Genomic DNA, 21,819 nt, shown 5'->3' with positions numbered 1-21,819 from the left:
TGACAGTGTAATGAGGGCTGTTCAAAGCCCTTGGGAGAGTACGCTAGAGTTATTAGACACATTTCCTGCCCTCAAGGAGTTTACGATCCAGAAATTGCGGGTAGAGTGACCCTTCGTCAGGTATTATGATGGACAGTCCAGCCTCCAGCTGGTCCATACCCAGGCCAGTGTTGTTCTGCAGCAGTGTGGCCTATGGATAGAGCCGAGAGTGAGAGTCAGAAGGACCTGGGTTCTAATCCCGGCTCTTCCACTTGTCTACCAAGTGACCTTGAGTTAATCACTTCACTTCCCTAGGCTTCAGTTCCCTCATCTGGAAAATGGGGATTAAGACTGTGAGCGCTCAGTGGGACAGGGACTGTGTCCAACCTGATTTGCTTGTATGCACCCCAGCACTTAGTTCAGTGCCTGGCACAGAGTAAGTGCTTAACAAATACCATCATCATCATCTGGTAGCAGAAGCCTTTATTTTCATCCTTTTGTTCATTCATTTCATTTATTCAGTTGTATTTATTGAGCCCTTACTGTGTGCAGAGCACTGTATTAAGCACTTAGGAAGTAGAAGTCAGCAACATATAGAGGTGGTCCTTACTCAACAATGGTCTCACTGTCTAAAAGGGGGAGACAAACAACAAAGCAAAACATGTAGACAGGTGTCAAAATCGTCAGAACAAATAGAATTAAAGCTACATACACATCATTAACAAAATAAATAGAACATTAAATATATACAATATGTACAAATATGCACATGGTCAACAACATATACAGGCGGTCCCTACTCAACAATTGTCTTACAGTCTAGAAGGGGGAGACAGACAACAAAGCAAAACACGAAGACAGGTGTCCAAATTGTCAGAACAAATAATAGAATTTAAGTTATATGCACATCATTAACAAAATAAATAGAATAGTAAGTATGTACAAGTAAAATAAATAAAGTAATAAATCTGTACAAATATATATGTACAAAGGCTGTGTGGGGAGGGGAAGGAGGTAGGGCGGGGGGATGGGGAGGAGGAGAGGAAAAAGGGGGCTCAGTCTGGGAAGGCCTCCTGGAGGAGGTGAGCTCTCAGTAGGGCTTTGAAGGGAGGAATAGAGCTAGTTTGGTGGCTGTGTGGAGGGAGGGCATTCCAGGCCAGGGGAAGGATATGGGCCAGGGGTCAATGGTGGGACAGGTGAGAACCAGGCCCAGTGAGGAGGTGAGTGGTGGCAGAGGAGCGGAGCGTATGGGATGTAGAAGGAGAAAAGGGAGGTGAGTTAAGAGGGGGTGAGGTGATGGACAGCCTTGAAGCCGAGAGTTAGGAGTCTTTGCTTGATTCGTAGGTTGACAGGATTTGCAGGTCGACAGGTTGTTCTCAGCTTAGGGTGTCCTGAGGTGGAGTGCCACGGCCCACATCCACAGAGAGCTAGGAGAGGAACGCAAATGTACCGGAACAGATTGGGATTGAGGGTGTGGTAGGGGACCCCCTTTGGAGAAACTCAAAGGGTTCATTCATTCATGCATTCATTCGATCATATTTATTGAGTGTTTATTGTGTGCAGACCACTGTACTAAGTGCTTGGGACAGGACAATATAACAATGAACAGACACATTCCCCGCTCACAGTCTAGGGCGGGAGAGGCAGACATTAATAGAACTAAAGAAATGACTGATGTGGACATAAGTGGTGTGAAGCTGGGAGGGGGGATGATCAAAGGGAGCAAGTCAGGGCGATGCAGAAGGGAGTGGGAGAAGAGGAAAGAGGTGGCTTAATCAGGCTTCAATAAGGCTTTGAAGCTAGAGAAAGTCATTGTCTGTGGGATTTGAGGAGGGAGGGCATTCCAGGCCAGAGGCAGGACATGGGCGAGATAGGCAAGATGGAGCCCCAATAATAATAATAATAATAATGGCATTTATTAAGCACTTACTATGTGCAAAGCACTGTTCTAAGCGCTGGGGAGGTTACAAGGTGAGCAGGTTGTCCCCCGGGGGGCTCACAGTCTTCATCCCCATTTTACAGACGAGGTAACTGAGGCCCAGAGAAGTCAAGTGACTTGCCCAAAGTCACCCAGCTGACAAGTGGCGGAGCCGGGATTCGAACCCATGACCTCCAGCTCCAAAGCCCTGGCTCTTGTCCACTGAGCCACGCTGCCCAATGAGAAGGTTAGCTCTAGAGGAGCTGTGTGTGTGGGCTGGGTTGTAGAAGGAGAGAAGTGAGGTGAGGTAGGAGGGGGCAAGGTGTTGGACTGCTTTAAAGCCAACAGTGAGGAGTTTTTGTTTGATGCAGAGGTGGATGGGCAACCACTGGAGTTTATTGAGGAGTGGGGTGACATGTCCTAAATAATAATAATGATGATGACATTTATTAAGTGCTTACTATGTGCAAAGCACTGTTCTAAGCGCTGGGGAGGTAACAAGGTGATCAGGTTGTCCCCTGGAAGCTCACAGTCTTAATCCCCATTTTGCAGATGAGGTAACTGAGCACAGAGAAGTGAAGTGACTTGCCCAAAGTCACACAGCTGACAATTGGCAGAGCCGGGATTTGAACCCATGACCTCTGACTCCAAAGCCCGGGCTCTTTCCACTGAGCCACGCTGCTTCTCGATGTTTTTCATCTAAATGTTTTTCACCTAAATGTTTTTCAGTGACACAAAAGCAGCATGGTGTACTGGATAGAGCCTGGGCCTGGAGTCAGAAGGTCACTGATTCTAATCCCGGCTCCACCACTTGTCTGCTGTGTGACCCCGGGCAAGTTCCTTCACTTCTCTGGGCCTTGTTATCTGCAAAATGGGGTTTAAGACTGTGAGCCTCGAGAGGGACAGGGACTGTGTTCAACCCAATTTGCTTGTATCCACCCTAGCGCTTAGTACAGTGCCTGTCACATAGTAAGCATTTGACAAATACCACAATTATTATTGTGTTTACCCAATGGCATAGTGTCAGAAAAATAGAAAAATGGTGACTCCATCTGCCCTTCTGGAGGTGGGAGGGAGGGGCTTGGTAAAGGACTTAGTGAACAGGAATTTTTCTCCTCACTCCTGGACCAGTTTCTGAGAGAGAGAGGGAAATCACAGAAAAGCTGGATTTGTTGTTCAAGCGATAGCACTGAGGAATTTTCTCAGGATTACAAAAGTCTCTTTAGGGTTTACCAAGTGTATCCCAACACCTGTGCTGGGCTCGTTATTTTGGGATTTTGCCCCTAGATAACGGGATCGTGGCAAGTCCAAATGCGATGGAAATTTCAGCCTTCTCTGCCAGCCTTGTCATACAGTTTGTAGGTCATCCTGTATTAGAATATCATCAATCATCATCATCAATCGTATTTATTGAGAGCTTACTGTGTGCAGAGCACTGTACTAAGCACTTGGGAAGTACAAGTTGGCAACATATAGAGACAGTCCCTACCCAATAGTGGGCTCACAGTCTAAAAGGGCGAGACAGAGAACAAAACCAAACATACTAACAAAATAAAATAAATAGAATAGATATGTACAGGTAAAATAAATAAATAAATAGAGTAATAAATATGTACAAACATATATACATATATACATGTGCTGTGGGGAAAGGAAGGAGGTAAGATAATATGAGAATACACCAGAAAAACTGGAAAGGAATGTGAGGGGAAGATTCTAGAATGAAGCCCCAGTCTTTTTACTAGAGTAATATTCAGAGTAAATCATGTTTCTCTTTGCCAGTATTAAAAAATGGCTGTGGGTCAGGAGGTGAGGGACCTAAAGCTCTCTCTGTTTTGGTCTTGTCATTCCTGTGCTATGCAATATTATTCGTAGGCTGTGGACATTAAGGCCCACTGAGAGAGTTAAGCCAATTCTAGTTCCCTTGCAGCCGGTGGTTGAAAACAACCTTTGATTGCACCCTCTTTGAATCTCCAGAGCTTGAAGAAAAGGCGATCATTCTGAGAGACGGAATTTCAACTGAACATGTTTCTCCAGTGGACACTTTTTACTCGAGCATTTTGCTGATCGAAACGCAGTGGATAGGTCTCATATCATATCATATCATGTCATATATCATATCATATCATATCATATATCATATCATATCATCATATCATATAATATCATATCATATCATCATATCATATCACATCATATCTTTTAGACTGTGAGCCCACTGTTGGGTAGGGACTGTCTTTATATGTTGCCAATTTGTATTTCCCAAGCGCTTAGTACAGTGCTCTGCACACAGTAAGTGCTCAATAAATACGATTGATTGATTGATTGATTGATTGATATCAGGCTCCATGCTCAGGAACAGGTCAGCATCTGCTAATTTTATAAGGAGATGCTGTGGTTTTGGTCTCTAGAATGCTTTGAATTCAGTGATAACCCCCAAATTCATTCATTCGTATTTATTGAGCGCTTACTGTATGGAGAGCACTGTACTAAGTGCTTGGAAAGTACAATTCAGCAACAGATAGAGACGGTCCCTACCCAACAATGGGCTCACAGTCTAGAAGGGGGAGACAGACAACAAAACAAAACAAGTAGACAAGTGTCAATACCATCAAAATAGATAAACAGAATTATAGATATATACACATCATTAATATAATAAATAGAAGTCACATGATATGATCAAGGTCACACAGCAGACCCTGGAGTAGAACCCAAATCTTCTGAGTCCTAATCCTGTCTTCTTTTCCTGAGACCATGGCATTCCAAATGATGGGAAGAGTGTGATGGGAACAGTGTGAATGAAAATGTTTCATTGTTGTTCAGGGTCAAGATCAGCGTTCATCACACGGCGAGCGCTCAAATATAGTTGATTGATTCTAGACTGTGAGCCCACTGTTGGGTAGGGACCGTCTCTATATGTTGCCAACTTATACTCTCCAAGCGCTTAGTACAGTGCTCTGCACATAGTAAGCACTCAATAAATACGATTGAATGAATGAATGAATAGCAGAGTCAAGGCAAGGATCGGGACTCCTAGACTCCTCAAAAATAATGATTAATCAGAGAAAGTAGGTCATTCCTACTGAATCAATCAATCAATCGTATTTATTGAGCACTTACTGTGTGCAGAGCACTGTACTAAGCGCTTAGGAAGTACAAGTTGGCAACATGTAGAGACAGTCCCTACCCAACAGTGGGCTCACAGTCTAGAAGACTGAAGGCATCAATCTCGTTATGGATGCAAAAATAAAATGAGCAGACATAAGTGAACTTAGAGTTGTAATTAGATTAATTTACCAGCAGATTTGCCAAATCCCCGGAAACTCAAACACCTAACATTAGGCCAACATCCAGATTTTACAAACTAGTAAGAAAATTTCCCCATAATGAAGTTAGGAAAATCTAAGTTAGGTGGACAACAACAGCAAAAAGATCACATAAAGGGGAGGGGAAAAATGAAATGCAAAAATAGGCTAGTGTGCGTACAGTGTGTACTGAGTAATTTATTTACTTATATTCATGTCTGGCTCTCTTGTCTAGACACTAAGGTTTGTTTTGGGCGGGGAAATGTTCTGCCAACTCTGTTGTATGGTACTCTTTAAGCAATAGTAATGATAATGATAATAATTGTGGTATTTGTTAATAATAATAATAATGATGGTAATTGTTAAATGCTTACTATGTGCCACGCACTGTTCTAAGAGTGGGGGTAGATGCAAGGTAATCAGGTTGTCACATGTGGGGCTCACAGTCTTAATCCCCATTTTACAGATGAGGTAACTGAGGCACAGAGAAGCAAAGTGACTTGCCCAAAGTCACACAGCGAACAAGTGGTGAAGTGGGGATTAGAACCCATGGCCTCTGACTCCCAAGCCCGTGCTCTTTCCACTAAGCCATACTGCTTCTCAAGCAGTATGTTAAGTGCTCACTACGTGACAAGCACTGTACTAAGCGCCGGGGTAGATACCAGACAATCAAATTGGAAATGGCCCCTGTGCCACACAGAGCTCACAGTCTTAATCCCCATTTTACAGAAGAGGTAACTGAGGAACAGAGAAGTAAAGTGACTTGCCCAAGGTCATAGAGCAGACAAGTGCTTAGTACAGTGTTCTGACACAGTAGGGGCTCACTAAATGCCACTGATTGAATGATTGATGGAAGGTCATGATAACAATAATTATTCATTCATTCATTCAATAGTATTTATTGAACACTTACTATGTGCAGAGCACTGTACTAAGAGCTTGGAAAGTACAATTCAACAACAGATCAATCAATCAATCGATCATATTTATTGAGCACTTACTGTGTGCAGAGCACTGTACTAAGCGCTTGGGAAGTACAAGTTGGCAACATATAGAGACAGTCCCTACCCAACAGTGGGCTCACAGTCTAAAAGGGGGAGACAGAGAACAAAACCAAACATACTAACAAAATAAAATAAATAGAATATATATGTACAAGTAAAATAAATAAATAAATAGAGTAATAAATATGTACAAACATATATACATACATATCTATCTATATAGATATCTATACGTCTATATCTATAAACATATCTGTAAACAGATACAGACAATCCCTACCCAACATCGGGCTCACAGTCTAGAAGGGGGAGACAGACAACAAAACAAAACAAGTAGATAGGCATCAATAGCATCAAAATGGATAAACTGAATTATAGATATATACACATCAGTAATAAAATAAATAGAATAATAAAGATGTACAAATATACACAAGTGCTGTGGGGCGGGAAAGGGGGTAGAGCAGAGGGAGGGAGTAGGGGTGATGGGGAGAGGAGGAGGAGCAGAGGAAAAGGGGGTCAGTCTGGGAAGGCCTCCTGGAGGAGGTGAGCTATGGGAATATATAGAGGGAACATGAGGAACAGGAGGAAAAGAGATATAACTGATAATAGAAAAAGTAGGAAATATTTTAAAAAATGAATGGAGTATAGACCCACACACATCTGTCTGTCTGTCTACCAACCAAGACAGTAGAAATTTATTGAGAAATGCCTGGAGATGATGTGATTTCTGGAAGGCTTTCAAGATAGAGAGAGATCCAGTCTGGTCAATTTGGACCAGGAGGTAATTCTTCATAAGGGAAAAGATGTGTCCAGTGGATCAGAGATAGGAGGATTGAGAGAGATATGAGGGTGAGAAGGGAAAATTGTAGCCACTGGAAATTTTGGAGGAGCAGAGTGTTTAATGAAGATATTCTGGGCAGCAGTGTGTAGAAGAGATTACGATGGGAAAAGGCCAAGGGAGGGTGAGCAGGTTGATGCATTAGTCTAATTAGGAGATAATATGAGCTTGAATTAGATTAGAAGCCTTAAAGATTTAGAGGAAAGGGAGGACCCAGGAAAACACAATGGAGGAAAACCAGCAGGATTTTGCATCAGGCTGAATGTGAGATTAAAAAGACAGAATAGTAAAAAATGACATCAACGTGGGGAACTACTGGATCAGAGAGGAATATGATGTTGTCAGCAGTGATGGAAATATTGGGAGGAAGAAGGAGTTTAGGAGGGAAGAAAATTTCCGTTTTAGCCACGTTGACTTCAATGTACCAGCAGGACATTCATGTGGTGATGTCCTGGGAGCAAGAGAAAGGGTGGGGCTGCTGAGGTAGACTTTAGAGGCATCCATGTAGAGGTGACAGCAAAGCCGTGTGAGCAGATTCACTCCCTGTTCATTCATTCATTCAATCGTATTTATTGAGCGCTTACTGTGTGCAGAGCACTGTACTAAGCGCTTGGGAAGTACAAGTTGGCAACATATAGAGATGGTCTCTACACAACAATGGGCACACAGTCTCTACCATGCCAAGCTGCTTCCCCAGTCAACCAATCTATCAGTGGTATTTACTGAGTGCAGCGCATTCTACTCAGTGCTTAGGATAACAGCATAACAGAGTTGAGGAGACTGACGTACAGAGGAGTTGAGTGGCTTCCCCTTTAGACGGTAAGCTCATTGTGGGCAGGGAACATGTCTGTCAATGTGTTACATTCTACTCTTCCAAGTGCTTAGTTCAGTGCTGTGCACACAGTAAGCGCTCAATAAATACGATCAATTGATTGACGGGCTCACACAGCATCTCTCAGTTACAGTGGCCTGACATCCTGACATTAAGAGAAGCCGCGTGGCGCAGTGGAAAGAGCTCGGGCTTTGGAGTCAGAGGGCATGGGTTCAAATCCCGGCTCCACCAATTGTCAATTGTCAGCGGCGTGACTTTGGGCAAGTCACTTCACTTTTCTGGGCCTCAGTTATCTCATCTGTAAAATGGGGATTAAGACTGTGTGCCCCCACCATGGGACAACCTGATCACCTTGTAACCTCCCCAGCACTTAGTACAGCGCTTGGCACATAGTAAGTGCTTAATAAATGCCATTATTATTATTATTATTATTATTATTATTATTATCCGTCCATTCCCCATTGACGTCACCATCACTAGATGACTCTCCCCCCTTTCACAGCTTTATTGAAGGCCCACCTCCTACAAGAGGCCTTCCCTGACTAAGCCCCCCTTTCCTCTCCTCCCTCCCCCTTCTGCGTCACCCTGACTTGCTCCTTTTATTCATCTTCCCTCCCAGCCCCACACCACTTATGTCCATAACCGTTATTTATTTACCTCTATTATTGTCTGTCTCCCCCTCTAGACTGGAAGCTCGTTGTGGGCAGGGAATGTGTCTGATTTATGGTACTCTCCCAGGCACTTAGTACAGTGATTGGAGAAGCAGCATGTCTCAGTGGAAAGAGCCCGGGCTTTGGAGTCAGAGGTCATGGGTTCAAATCCCAGCTCCGCCAACTGTCAGCTGTGAAACTTTGGGCAAGTCACTTCACTTCTCTGTGCCTCAGATACCTCATCTGTAAAATGGGGATTAAAACCGCGAGGCCCCCGTGGGACAGCCTGATCACTTTGTAACCTCACCAGTGCTTAGAACAGTGCTTTGCACGTAGTAAACGCTTAACAAATACCATAATTAATATTATTATTATTACAGTGCCCTGCACACAGTAAGCACCCAAATATTGCTCTGCAAACACAGTAAGTGCTCAATAAATATGATTGAATGAATGAGTGAATTAATTAATGCAATGGACTGACCGACTGGCTCATCTGCTGTAGGATCTTTAGGGAGGGGCAGAGAGGGAACCAAGACAGCGTGATTCTCGGCTTGAAGAAGACGCTTCTCCGCTTTACGTGGAGAAAAACAGGAAGCGTTGATTGGGCTGGGATATTCCTCTCTGGACTCCTGTCAGCTTGTTGGGGCGCTCGTAGAATCCCAGAAACAGAACATGGCTCGACGCTTAACTGCCTTAGGTCAAGGCTGCGGAGAAGCAAATCAATCATCATCATCATCATCATCATCAATCGTTTTTATTGAGCGCTTACTGTGTGCAGAACACTGTACTAAGCGCTTGGGAAGTACAAATTGGCAACATATAGAGACAGTCCCTACCCAACAATGGGCTCACAGTCTAAAAGGGGGAGACAGAGAACAAAACCAAACATACTAACAAAATAAAATAAATAGAATAGATATGTACAAGTAAAATAAATAAATAAATAAATAGAGTAATAAATATGTACAAACATATATACATATATACAGGTGCTGTGGGGAAGGAGAGGAGGTAAGATGGGGGGATGGAGAGGGGGACGAGGGGGAGAGGAAAGAAGGGGCTCAGTCTGGGAAGGCCTCCTGGAGGAGGTGAGCTCTCAGTAGGGCCTTGAAGGGAGGAAGAGAGCTAGCTTGGCGGATGGGCAGAGGGAGGGCATTCCAGGCCCGGGGGATGATGTGGGCCGGGGGTCGATGGCGGGACAGGCGAGAGCAAGGCACGGTGAGGAGGTTAGCGGCAGAGGAGCGGAGGGTGCGGGATGGGCTGGAGAAGGAGAGAAGGGAGGTGAGGTAGGAGGAGGCGAGGGGATGGATGGACAGCCTGGAAGCCCAGGGTGAGGAGTTTCTGCCTGATGCGCAGATTGATTGGTAGCCATTGGAGGTTTTTGAGGAGGGGAGTAACATGCCCAGAGCGTTTCTGGACAAAGACAATCCGGGCAGCAGCATGAAGTATGGATTGAAGTGGCGAGAGACATGAGGATGGGAGATCAGAGAGAAGGCTGATGCAGTGGTCCAGACGGGATAGGATGAGAGCTTGAAGGAGCAGGGTAGCGGTATGGATGGAGAGGAAAGGGCGGATCTTGGCAATGTTGCGGAGCTGAGACCAGCAGGTTTTGGTGACGGCTTGGATGTGAGGGGTGAATGAGAGAGCGGAGTCGAGGATGACAGCAAGGTTGCGGGCTTGTGAGACTGGAAGGATGGTAGTGCCGTCAACAGAGATGGGAAAGTCAGGGAGACGGCAGGGTTTGGGAAGGAAGACAAGGAGTTCAGTCTTGGACATGTCCCTGCCCAACAGTGGGCTCACAGTCTAGAAGCAAAGTGACTTAGTGGATAACGCAAGGGCCTGAGAGTCAGAAGGACCTGGGTTCTAATCCCCACTCTGCCACTTTTCTGCTGTTTGCCCTTGGGCGAGTCACTGCACTTCTCTAGGCCTCAGTTCCCTCATCCGGAATATGGAGATTCAGACTGTGAGCCCCATGAGGGACAGGGACTGCATCCAACTCAGTTATCTTGCATCTATTTCCTCTAGACTGGAAACTCATTTTTCGCAGGCAAGGTGTCCGTCAAGCAGCGTGGATCAGTGGAAAGAGCCCGGGCTTTGGAGTCAGAGGTCACGGGTTCAAATTCCGGCTCTGCCAATTGTCAGCTCTGTGACTTTGGGCAAGTCACTTTACTTCTCTGGGCCTCAGTTCCCTCATCCGAAAAATAGGGATTGGTCTGTGAGCTCCCCGTGGGACAACCTGATCACCTTGTAACCTCCCCAGTGCTTAGAACAGTGCTTTGCAAGTAGTAAGCGCTTAATACATGCCACCATTATTATTATACTGTACTCTCTCAAGCGCTTAGTACAGTTCTCCATGCACAGTAAGAGCAATGTAAATAAATACTGTCTATCGATTGACTTATATCTACCCCAGCGCTTAGTACAGTGAGCAGCAGCATGGCGTAGTAGTTAGAGCAAAGGTCTGGGAGTTAGAAGGTCATGGGTTCTAATTCCAGCTCTACCACTCATCTGCTCTGTGACCTTGGACATGTCACTTCAATTCTCTGGGCCTCAGTTACTTGAACTGTAAAATGGGGATGGGGAATGTGAGCTCCACGTGGGACAGGGACTGTTTTCAACCCGACTAGCTTGTGTCCATCCCAGTGCTTAGTTTAGTGGTTGGCACACAGTAAACACTTAACAAATACAATAATAATAATAATGATACAGTTCTTGGCACAGTAAGTGTTTAATAGACAAGCTTATTAGAGAAGCAGTGTGACTTTGGACAAGTCACTTCACTTCTCTGGGCCTCAGTTACCTCATCTGTAAAATGGGGATGAAGACTACGAGCCCCACATGAGACAACCTGATCACCTTGTATCCCTCCAGCGCTTAGAACAGTGCTTCGCACATAGTAAGCACTTAACAAATGCCATCATTATTATTGTTATTAATAAATTCTACAGTTATCATTATTGTTATTATTATTAATTGGATTAACAGCAATCTTAAAATTCAGTTGCCCCACCGTGAATCAATCAATCAATCAATCAATCGTATTTATTGAGTGCTTACTATGTGCAGAGCACTGTACTAAGCGCTTGGGAAGTACAAATTGGCAACACATAGAGACAGTCCCTACCCAACGGTGGGCTCACAGTCTAAAAGAGGGAGACAGAGAACAGAACCAAACATACCAACAAAATAAAATAAATAGGATAGAAATGTACAAGTAAAATAAATAAATAAATAGAGTAATAAATATGTACAACCATATATACATATATACAGGTGCTGTGGGGAAGGGAAGGAGGTAAGATGGGGGGATGGAGAGGGGGACGAGGGGGAGAGGAAGGAAGGGGCTCAGTCTGGGAAGGCCTCCTGGAGGAGGTGAGCTCTCAGCAGGGCCTTGAAGGGAGGAAGAGAGCTAGCTTGGCGGAGGGGCAGAGGGAGGGCGTTCCAGGCCCGGGGGATGACGTGGGCCGGGGGTCGACGGCGGGACAGGTGAGAACGAAGTACAGTGAGGAGATTAGCGGTGGAGGAGCGGAGGTTGCGGGCTGGGCAGTAGAAGGAGAGAAGGGAGGTGAGGTAGGAGAGGGCGAGGTGATGGACAGCCTTGAAGCCCAGGGTGAGGAGTTTCTGCCTGATGCGCAGATTGATTGGTAGCCACTGGAGATTTTTGAGGAGGGGAGTAATATGCCCAGAGCGTTTCTGGACAAAGATAATCCGGGAAGCAGCATGAAGTATGGATTGAAGTGGAGAGAGACACGAGGATGGGAGATCAGAGAGAACGAGCAGGGTAGCAGTTTGGATGGAGAAGAAAGGGCAGATCTTGGCAATGTTGCGGAGCTGAGACCGGCAGGTTTTGGTGACGGCTTGGATGTGAGGGGTGAATGAGAGAGCGGAGTCGAGGATGACACCAAGGTTGCAGGCTTGTGAGACGGGAAGGATGGTAGTGCCGTCAACAGAGATGGGAAAGTCAGGGAGAGGACAGGGTTTGGGAGGGAAGACAAGGAGCTCAGTCTTCGACATGTTGAGCTTTAGGTGGCGGGCGGACATCCAGATGGAGATGTCCTGAAGGCAGGAGGAGATGCGAGCCTGGAGGGAGGGGGAGAGAGCAGGGGCAGAGATGGAGATCTGGGTGTCATCAGCGTAGAGATGATAGTTGAAGCCGTGGGAGCAAATGAGGTCACCAAGGGAGTGAGTGTAGATGGAGAACAGAAGGGGACCAAGCACTGAACCTTGGGGAACCCCCACAGTAAGAGGATGGGAGGGGGAGGAGGAGCCTGCAAAAGAGACTGAGAAAGAACGACCAGAGAGATAAGAGGAGAGCCAGGAGAGGACGGAGTCTGTGAAGCCAAGCTCAGATAGCGTGTTGAGGAGAAGGGGGTGGTCCACAGTGTCAAAGGCAGCTGAGAGGTCGAGGAGGATTAGGACAGAATATGAGCCGTTGGATTTGGCAAGCAGGAGGTCATTGGTGACCTTTGAGAGGGCAGTTCCGTGGAATGAAGGGGACGGAAGCCAGACTGGAGGGGGTCGAGGAGAGAGTTGTTGTTGAGGAATTCTAGGCAGCACGTGTAGACAACTCGTTCAACGAGTTTGGAAAGGAATGGTAGGAGGGATATGGGACAGATCTAACCTGTGAAATTGCTATCGAAGGCTCTCCTCAAGATAAGCAACCTTCCGTGATGGGCCAAAATGAATTCTCTCCCGAACATTCCCGTCTCTAAGGCCCCTTATTTGGGCCTGAACCATTTGGAGATTTCAAATCACATCAGCCTCTTTCCAGCTAGCGTGTTTACTCAATCCCGGCCTCGGTGCCTGCAGAAATATTCCGTAAGCAACTTAAGTTTAAGTGAATTAGAAAATACCACTGGAACTCACCCTTGATTAAGAATTTATTCCATTCGGCTCATAACGAGGATTGACTGGATGTGAGAGCTTTGTTGATTTTTCATTTTCTTCCATTGATTTTCAGCATCCAGAGAGCACTTGTTCTCTAATGGCACTCTGGGCCGGTGTGGCTTGCAAATTGAAGTTGAAGATAAATGGTTTTCAAGAAAATAACTCTTCAAGGGCCCTTGCCTGTTTGAGGCAGTCCCGGGCTGTAATAAATGGCATTTTCTGGGCTTCTAGGGCCAGAGGAAAATCGTTTTATTCTTTGGAATGTTGGTGGTGACCCCCTGCCGTGGACTGATAGTTCTTCACAAAGAGCCAATCTGGTAGGCCCTGGCTTCTCTAATTCAACTGACCTCTGCTTTTCAGAAAGGGGATTTGAATATTGTCCCAGGCCACACAAAGTGATTACTTTTATTTTTAAGAAAAAGATGGTGCCGGGGGTTGGGGAGGGAAGGATCTTCCCTGGACATCTGTGCCAGTTTGTGCATGAGGGAAGAAAACACGATTGTTGGTTAAGTGACCATAAGCAGTCTCCCCGCCCCTCCTTTTTTTTTTAGGGGTATTTATCATCATCATCATCATCAATTGTATTTATTGAGCGCTTACTGTGTGCAGAGCACTGTACTAAACGCTTGGGAAGTACAAGTTGGCAACATATAGAGACAGTCCCTACCCAATAGTGGGCTCACAGTCTAAAAGGGGGAGACAGAGAACAAAACCAAACATACTAACAAAATAAAATAAATAGAATAGATATGTACAAGTAAAATAAATAAATAGAGTAATAAATATGTACAAACATATATACATATATACAGGTGCTGTGGGGAAGGGAAGGAGGTAAGATGGGGGGGCTTTATTTATAAAGCACTTACCTTGTGCCAGGTACTGTTCTAAGCCCTGGGGTAGATGCAAGGTAATCATGTTGGACACAGTCCCTGGAGCATTTGGAGTTCACAGTCTAAGAAAGAAGGAAAGTTGTTAAGTCCCATTTTACGGATGAGGAAACTGAGGCACAGAGAAGTACAGTGACTTGTCCAAGGTCACACAGCAGAAAAATGGTGAAGCTGGGTTTAGAACCCAGGTCAGCAGTCTTCCAGATTTGGGATGTTTCCTGTAGGGCCATTTTGCTTCTTCAGATCCCCAGGAATGTAAATAGTAACCCAGTGGTATTGTTCTAGTTTACTCTCTCAAGGGTTTAATACAGTGCTCTGCACACAGTAAGTGCTCAATAAATACAATTGACTGACTGCCTATGCAGAGGCCAGTACTAGGCAGTTGGAAGAATACAATAGATTTGGTATAAATGAGAAGTAGAGTGACTCAATGGAAAGAGCCCGGGCTTGGGAGTCAGAGGTCATGGGTTCAAATCCAGCTCTGCCACATGTCTGCTGTGTGACCTTGGACAAGTCACTTAACTCCTCTGGGCCTCAGTTCTCACATCTGTAAAATGGGGATGAAGACTGTAAGCCCCACGTGGGACAACCTGATCACCTTGTATCCTCCCCAGCGCTTAGAACCGTGCTTTGTACATAGTAAGCGCTTAACAAATGCCATCATTATTTCATTTTATTAAATGATTCCTGCCCACTGGGAGTTTACAGGTAGGCAGACATTCCAAGAAATTACAGATAGGAGAAATGGCAGTGTATGAGGATATGTAGGTAAGCGCTGGGATGTTGAGTGTAGGGTGCCTGTACCAGCATGACATATTTTTTCTATTTATTTTATTTTGTTAATATGTTTTGTTTTGTTCTATGTCTCCCCCTTCTAGACTGTGATCCCACTGTTGGGTAGGGACCATCTCTATGTGTTGCCGACTTGTACTTCCCAAGCACTTAGTACAGTGCTCTGCGCACAATAAGTGCTCAATAAATATGATTGAATGAATGAATGAATGAAAGAGCCCAGGCTTAGGAGTCAGAGGACACGGGTTCTAATTTTGGCTCCGCCGCTTCTCTACTGTGTGACCTTGGGCAAACCGCTTAACTTCTCTGGGCCTCAGTTCCCTCATCTGTAAAAGGGCGATTATCAATCAATCAATCAATCGTATTTATTGAGCGCTTACTGTGTGCAGAGCACTGTACTAAGCGCTTGGGAAGTACAAGTTGGCAACGTATAGAGACGGTCCCTACCCAACAGTGGACTCACAGTCTAAAAGGGGGAGACTTTATGATTATGAGCCCCATGTGGGACAACCTGATTACCTTGCATCTACCCCAGTGCTTAGAACAGTGCTTGGCATATAGTAAGAGCTTAACAAATATAATAATAATAATAATAATAATAATAATAATAATAATAAATAGCTATCATTATTGTTACTATTGCTACTGTCAGCACTCTTTAGGGAGATAACATTTACTGCAGCAATCGAAATATTTTACCAGAATAAAGGAGCTCCTTGGAATCTTGGGATCGTGACTAAAAACTCTGGTGTACTGTATTCTCCCAAGCACTTAGTTCAGTGCTCTGCACTCAGTAAATGCTGAGAAAATTCCATGAATTTATTGATTGTATCTCCCCTCCACTCCCTCATTACATTACCATCTCCTCAAAGGCCAGGATTACCTCATTTAAGTGCTATATGATGTCCCCTACTAATAATGATGGCATTTATTAAGCGCTTATTATGTGCAAAGCACTGTTCTAATTGCTGGGGAGGTTACAAGGTGATGAGGTTGTCCCCCGTGGTGGGGGGCGCTGGCAGTCTTAATCCCCATTTTACAGATGAGGTAACTGAGGCATAGAGAAGTTAAGTGACTTGCCCAAAGTCACACAGCTGACATTCATTCATTCATTCAATCATATTTATTGAGCGCTTACTAGAGCACTGTACTGAGCGCTTGGGAAGTACAAGTTGGCAACATATAGAGACGGTCCCTACCCAACAGTGGGCTCACAGTCTAGAAGGGGGAGACAGAAAACAAAACAAAACACAGTAACAAAATAAAATAAATAGAATAAATATGCACAAATAAAATGAATAGAATAAATATGCACAAATAAAATAAATACATAAATAGAGTAATAAATTCATACAAACATATACAAATATACAGGTGCTGTGGGGAGGGGAAGGTGGCAGAGCTGGGAATTGAACCCACGACCTCTGACTCCAGAGCCCGTGATCTTTCCACTGAGCCACGCTGAGCGGGTGCTCAATAAAACTGAGATATAATGACCGACTTTTTGGATTTTCTCTGCCCGTTTCAGGATTCACGGGTGGAGAGCTGTGCTAAATTCAATTTCGCATAATTGCAATTTTTCTAATCTGACCGAGAGCCAAGAGAGCTGTGGGACTGTGAAGTTTTTAAAACAAACCTAATCGATAATGCTTTCTAGCTAGAAACAGATGAAGCCCCCTTCATGTATTTAGTCCTTTCAAAGGATGAGAGACCAGTCCAGTGTCATACAGAGCCGAGGTTTTGTTTCAGAGTTGTATTTGACACATTTTTTTATACTGTTCTCTGGTGAGGTTTGTTCTAATAAAGTTCTAGGCCTGTTTCCTCTGCTAGCTTTTCATTTTTTTCCTTCGCTACGGCTTCCATGGTGACCTCTATTGAGATAAAAGGATTAGAATCCCCACGGGAGTCCTCATCAACTCAGCTTGCTCACCCATGAGCGGATAGACATTTAGGATTCTCTCGGTAATTTTCGGGAGAAATTTACAGCCCTGTTTTTCTGTCTTCCTTCCTTGAGGTAGCTCAGGAGCTGCCATTGTGAGCTACACTGTGCTATATGTACTGTAATAATAATAATAATAATCATAATAATGGCATTTATTAAGCACTTACTATGTGCACAGCACTGTTCTAAGCGCTGGGGAGATTACAAGGTGATCAGGTTGTCCCTCATGGGGCTCACAATCTTCATCCCCATTTTACAGATGACGTCACTGAGGCACAGAGAAGTTAAGTGACTTGCCCAAAGTCACACAGCTGACAGTTGGCAGAGCTGGGATTTGAACCCATGACCTCTGACTCCAAAGCCCGGGCTCTTTCCACTGAGCCATGCTGCTTCTATATGACATCTTTTGGGAGGCAAGATAGGAGAAGAAAAGAAGAGAAGCAGCATGGCCTAGCTTATAGACCACATAGCTTATAGTGCGAGTCTGAAGGATCTGGGTTCTAATCCCAACTCTGCCATCTTTCTGCTGGGTGACCTTGGGCAAGTCACGTCACTTCTCCGAGCCTCAGTTCCCTCATCTGTAAAATGGGTATTAAGACTGTGAGCCCCACGGGGGACAAAGACTGTGATAAGCTTTTATCTACCCCTGCGCTTAGAACAGTGCCTGGCACATAGTAAGCACTTAAAAAATTCCATAGAAAATAGTACACTCCAGTTTTAACTATTGATTATCCTCTTTAGGGTGTTAGCGCCTTGTGGAAAGGGAATGGATCACTTTTATTATTATTAATAATGATTAGTATTACTAACAATAATGATATGGTGTTTGTTAAGCTCTTACTATGTGACAAGCACTATGCTAAATGTTGAGGACAAGATACAATACAATCTGATCGGAGCCAGGCTCTTCCTCACGTCTGCACTAACAGTCTAAGTTGGAGGGAGAACAAATATTAAATCCCCATTTTACAGATGAAGAAAGTGAGGCACAAAGAAGTTAAGTGACTTACCCAAGATCACACAACAGGCAAGCAAATGGTGGAGTTTGTTTCTGCTAATTCTGTTGTATAGTACCCTCATAATAATAATAATAATAATAATAATAATAATAATGATGGCATTTGTTAAGCACTTACTATGTGCAAAGCACTGTTTTAAGTGCTGGGGGGGATACAAGGTGACCAGGTTGTCCCACGTGGGGCTCAAAGTCTTCATCCCCATTTAGCAGATGAGGTAACTGAGGCTCCGAGAAGTTAAGTGACTTGCCCAAGGTCACACAGCAGACATGTGTCAGAGCTGGGATTCGAACCCATGACCTCTGACTCCAAAGCCTGTGCTCTTTCCACTGAGCCATGCTGCTTCTAAGCTCTTCGTACAGTGCTCTGCACATAGTGAGCACTCAGTAAATACCATTGATTGATGGATTGATGATTGATTGGAGAAAGGATCAGATACTATATCATTATTATTATTATAGGTTAATATTTTTGTTCAATACTATCTATGTGTCAAGAACTGTTCTAGACATTGGGGTAAATACAGATTAATCAGGTAAGACACAGTTCCTTTCCCACATGAGGCTCACAGTCTGTAGCAGGGAGAACAGCTACTAAATTCACATTTCGCAGGTGAGGAAACAGAGGCCCAGAGAAGTTGAGTGAGTTGCCCAAGGTCACACATCAGGCGAGTCGCAGAACGGGGATTAGAACCCAGGTCATCTGACTCCCATTCCTGAGCCCTTTCAACCAGGCCCCATTGCATCTGCATCTTTTGCATCGCCTCTTTTATCGGACTTGCTAAGAGTCGAATCACGGCCCCGATCAATAAAGCTCAGTTGGATTTAATGATCGCACTACAACGATCTCCCAAGACAAGCGGCAATTTAGCAATCACCCAGTGGACATTATGTCCTTCTAGAAACATTCCCTCCGCACCTGTCAGTTATGGGAGTTGTATCACAGAGCTGGTTGTCTCTTTTAGCTACCAAGGGCGCACTTACATGTTTTGCCTCTTTAAAAACGATTGGATATAAAAGGTAGGGAGAAAGGGGAAACGTTTGAGAAATAATTCAAAAGCCTGATCCGTTAGCACACCTGGAATTTTTTTAAAAAAACAACTTGTTGTTTAGCAACGAGTGTTTTTGAAGTTTCGGAAGCAGAACGTTGTACTAGTTGTACTAGCTGTACTAGTTTCTAGACTGTGAGCCCATTGTTGGGTAGGGACCATCTCTAAATGTTGCCAATTTGTACTTCCCAAGCCCAAGTACGGTGCTCTGCACACAGTAAGTGCTCAACAATATGATTGAATGAATGAATGAATACTAGTTGATCCATATGAGGTATTGCAAATACGCGCTCCCTCTCCCTTCACAATCACCCTTCAATTTGGATCTGTTCCCTCTAAGCATTTAAAAATGAAAGTATTTGTTAAGTGCTTACTTTATGCCAAGCACTGTTCTAAGTGCTGGGGTAGATATGAGGTGATCAGGTTTTCCCACGTGGGGCTCAAAGTCTTAATCCCCATTTTCCAGATGAGGTATCTGAGGCATAGAGATGTTAAATGGCTTGCCCAAAGTCACACAGCTGACAGGTGGCAGAGCCAGAATTAAAACCCACAGCCTCTGATTCCCAAGGCCCACCCTCAGCCCCTCACCAATTATGTACATATCCGTAATAGATTTACTCATATTAATGTCTGTCTCCCCTGCTAAACTGTAAGACTGTGGGCAAGGAACATGTCTGCCAACTTTGTTGTCTTATAATCTCCCAAGCGCTCAGTACAGTGCTCTGCACATGGAAGGCGCTTAATAAATGCTATAGATGATATTCCCCCTTCTAGACAGTGAGCCTGCTGTTGGGTAGGGACCGTCTCTATATGTTGTCAACTTGTACTTCCCAAGCACTTAGTACAGTGCTCTGCACACAGTAAGCGCCCAATAAATACGATTGAATGAATGAATGAATGAATGAATGAATGCATATCTGTCTCCCCCCTATAGACCAAAAGCTCCTGATGGGCAGGAAACGGGTCTACCAATTCTGTTGTATCGTACTCTCCCAAGTGCTTAGTACCAGCGCTTGGCACATAATAAGCGCTTAACAAATACCATCATTAATTACAGTGCTCTGCACATGGTAAGACCTCAATAAATATCACTGCCTGATTGATTGATATTGGGAAATTTTATGATTGTGAGAACTCCGTGGAAACCCCCCTGAGAACATTTCTTATTTCATCTTCATCTTTTCCAGTAACCCCATATAGGAGTCAATTTATGACTTTATAAATAAACCTCCATTAATCATGTGTATCGAATCATTCCATTTCAACTGTAATTATTCCATTCCCCTCTTGACTTTAAGCTCTTCGTGGGCAGGGTGTCTACCACCTCTGTTGTATTGGACTCTCCCAAGCTCTGAATTCAGTGCTCTACATACAGTAAATGCTCAATAAAAACGACTGGTTGAATGATTGATTGATTGATTGCAAGGGTTCAGCATATATTCCAGATTGGGCCACCTAATTTTATTTGTAGTCCTATTGTTCGCATTCTATTCTAGGAGTTTTCCTCCTTGCACATATGAAAAACGTTCCTCTTCTCTTCTCCGTATTTCCCTCTGTCTTAGCTGTGCTGCTAGGATTTGTCAAAACCAGTTTTTCCCTGAGAGGACAATCATGGGAAGAGCCACCTTGCCTACCTTATGTCTTTCCCAATTAATCCCAGTGGGTGACACAGCACAGGCTTGGGAGTCAGAAGTCGTGGGTTCTAATCCCGGCTCCTCCACTTGTCAGCTGTGTGACCTTGGGCAAGCCACTTAACTTCTCTGTGCCTCAGTTACCTCATCCATAAAATGAGGATTAAGAATGTGAGCCCCACGTGGGGCAACCTGATTACTTTGTATCTAGTCTATTTATTTTATTTTGTTAGTATGTTTGGTTTTGTTCTCTGTCTCCCCCTTTTAGACTGTGAGCCCACTGTTGGGTAGGGACTGTCTCTGTATGTTGCCAACTTGTACTTCCCAAGTGCTTAGCACAGTGCTCTGCACACAGTAAGCGCTCAATAAATACGATTGATTGATTGATTGATTGCTTGGCACACAGTAAGTGCTTAACAAATACCATAATAATTAATAATAATGATGGTATTTGTTAAGAGCTTCCTATTTACCGAGCACTGTTCTAAGCTCTGGGGTAATAATAATAATAATAATAATAATAATGGTATTTATTAAGTGCTTACTATGTGCTTCTAGACTGTGAGCCCACTGTTGGGTAGGGACTGTTTCTATATGTTGCCAACTTGTACTTCCCAAGCGCTTAGTACAGTGCTCTGCACACAGTAAGCACTCAATAAATACGATTGATCAATTGATTGATTGCAAATCACTGTTCTAAGCACTGGGGAGGTTACAAGGTGATCAGGTTGTCCCACTGGGGGCTCACAGTCTTAATCCCCATTTTACAGATGAGGTAACTGAGGCCCAGAGAAGAGAAGTGACTTGCCTAAAGTCACACAACTGACCATTGGCGGAGCTGGGGTTTGAACTCATGACCTCTGACTCCAAAGCCCGGGCTCTTTCCACCGAGCCACGCTGCTTCCAGATTGCCCCACGTGGGGCTCATAGTCTTAATTCCCATTTTACATATGAGGTAACTGAGGCACAGAGACATTAAGTGACTTGCCCAAATGATGAAGAAAGGGAGCAAGTCAGGGTGATGCAGAAGGGAGTGGGAGAAGAGGAAAGGAGGGCTTAGTAAGGGAAGGCCTCTTGG

General features: G+C 44.4%; 1 protein-coding gene across 4 annotated transcripts in view; it reads left to right on the top strand.

Annotated features, from left to right (window-relative positions):
- The window catches only part of SORCS2 (sortilin related VPS10 domain containing receptor 2), a 1,193,773-nt gene that overhangs the window by 677,250 nt on the left and 494,704 nt on the right, over nucleotides 1-21,819 (top strand). The gene's annotated exons all lie outside the window — the stretch shown is intronic.

The sequence above is a fragment of the Tachyglossus aculeatus genome, chromosome 4 (genome assembly GCF_015852505.1).
Source record: "Tachyglossus aculeatus isolate mTacAcu1 chromosome 4, mTacAcu1.pri, whole genome shotgun sequence".
NCBI lineage: Eukaryota > Metazoa > Chordata > Mammalia > Monotremata > Tachyglossidae > Tachyglossus > Tachyglossus aculeatus.
The sequence above is the reverse complement of the archived record's forward strand: the minus strand, read 5'-3'. Positions and strand labels throughout refer to the sequence as shown.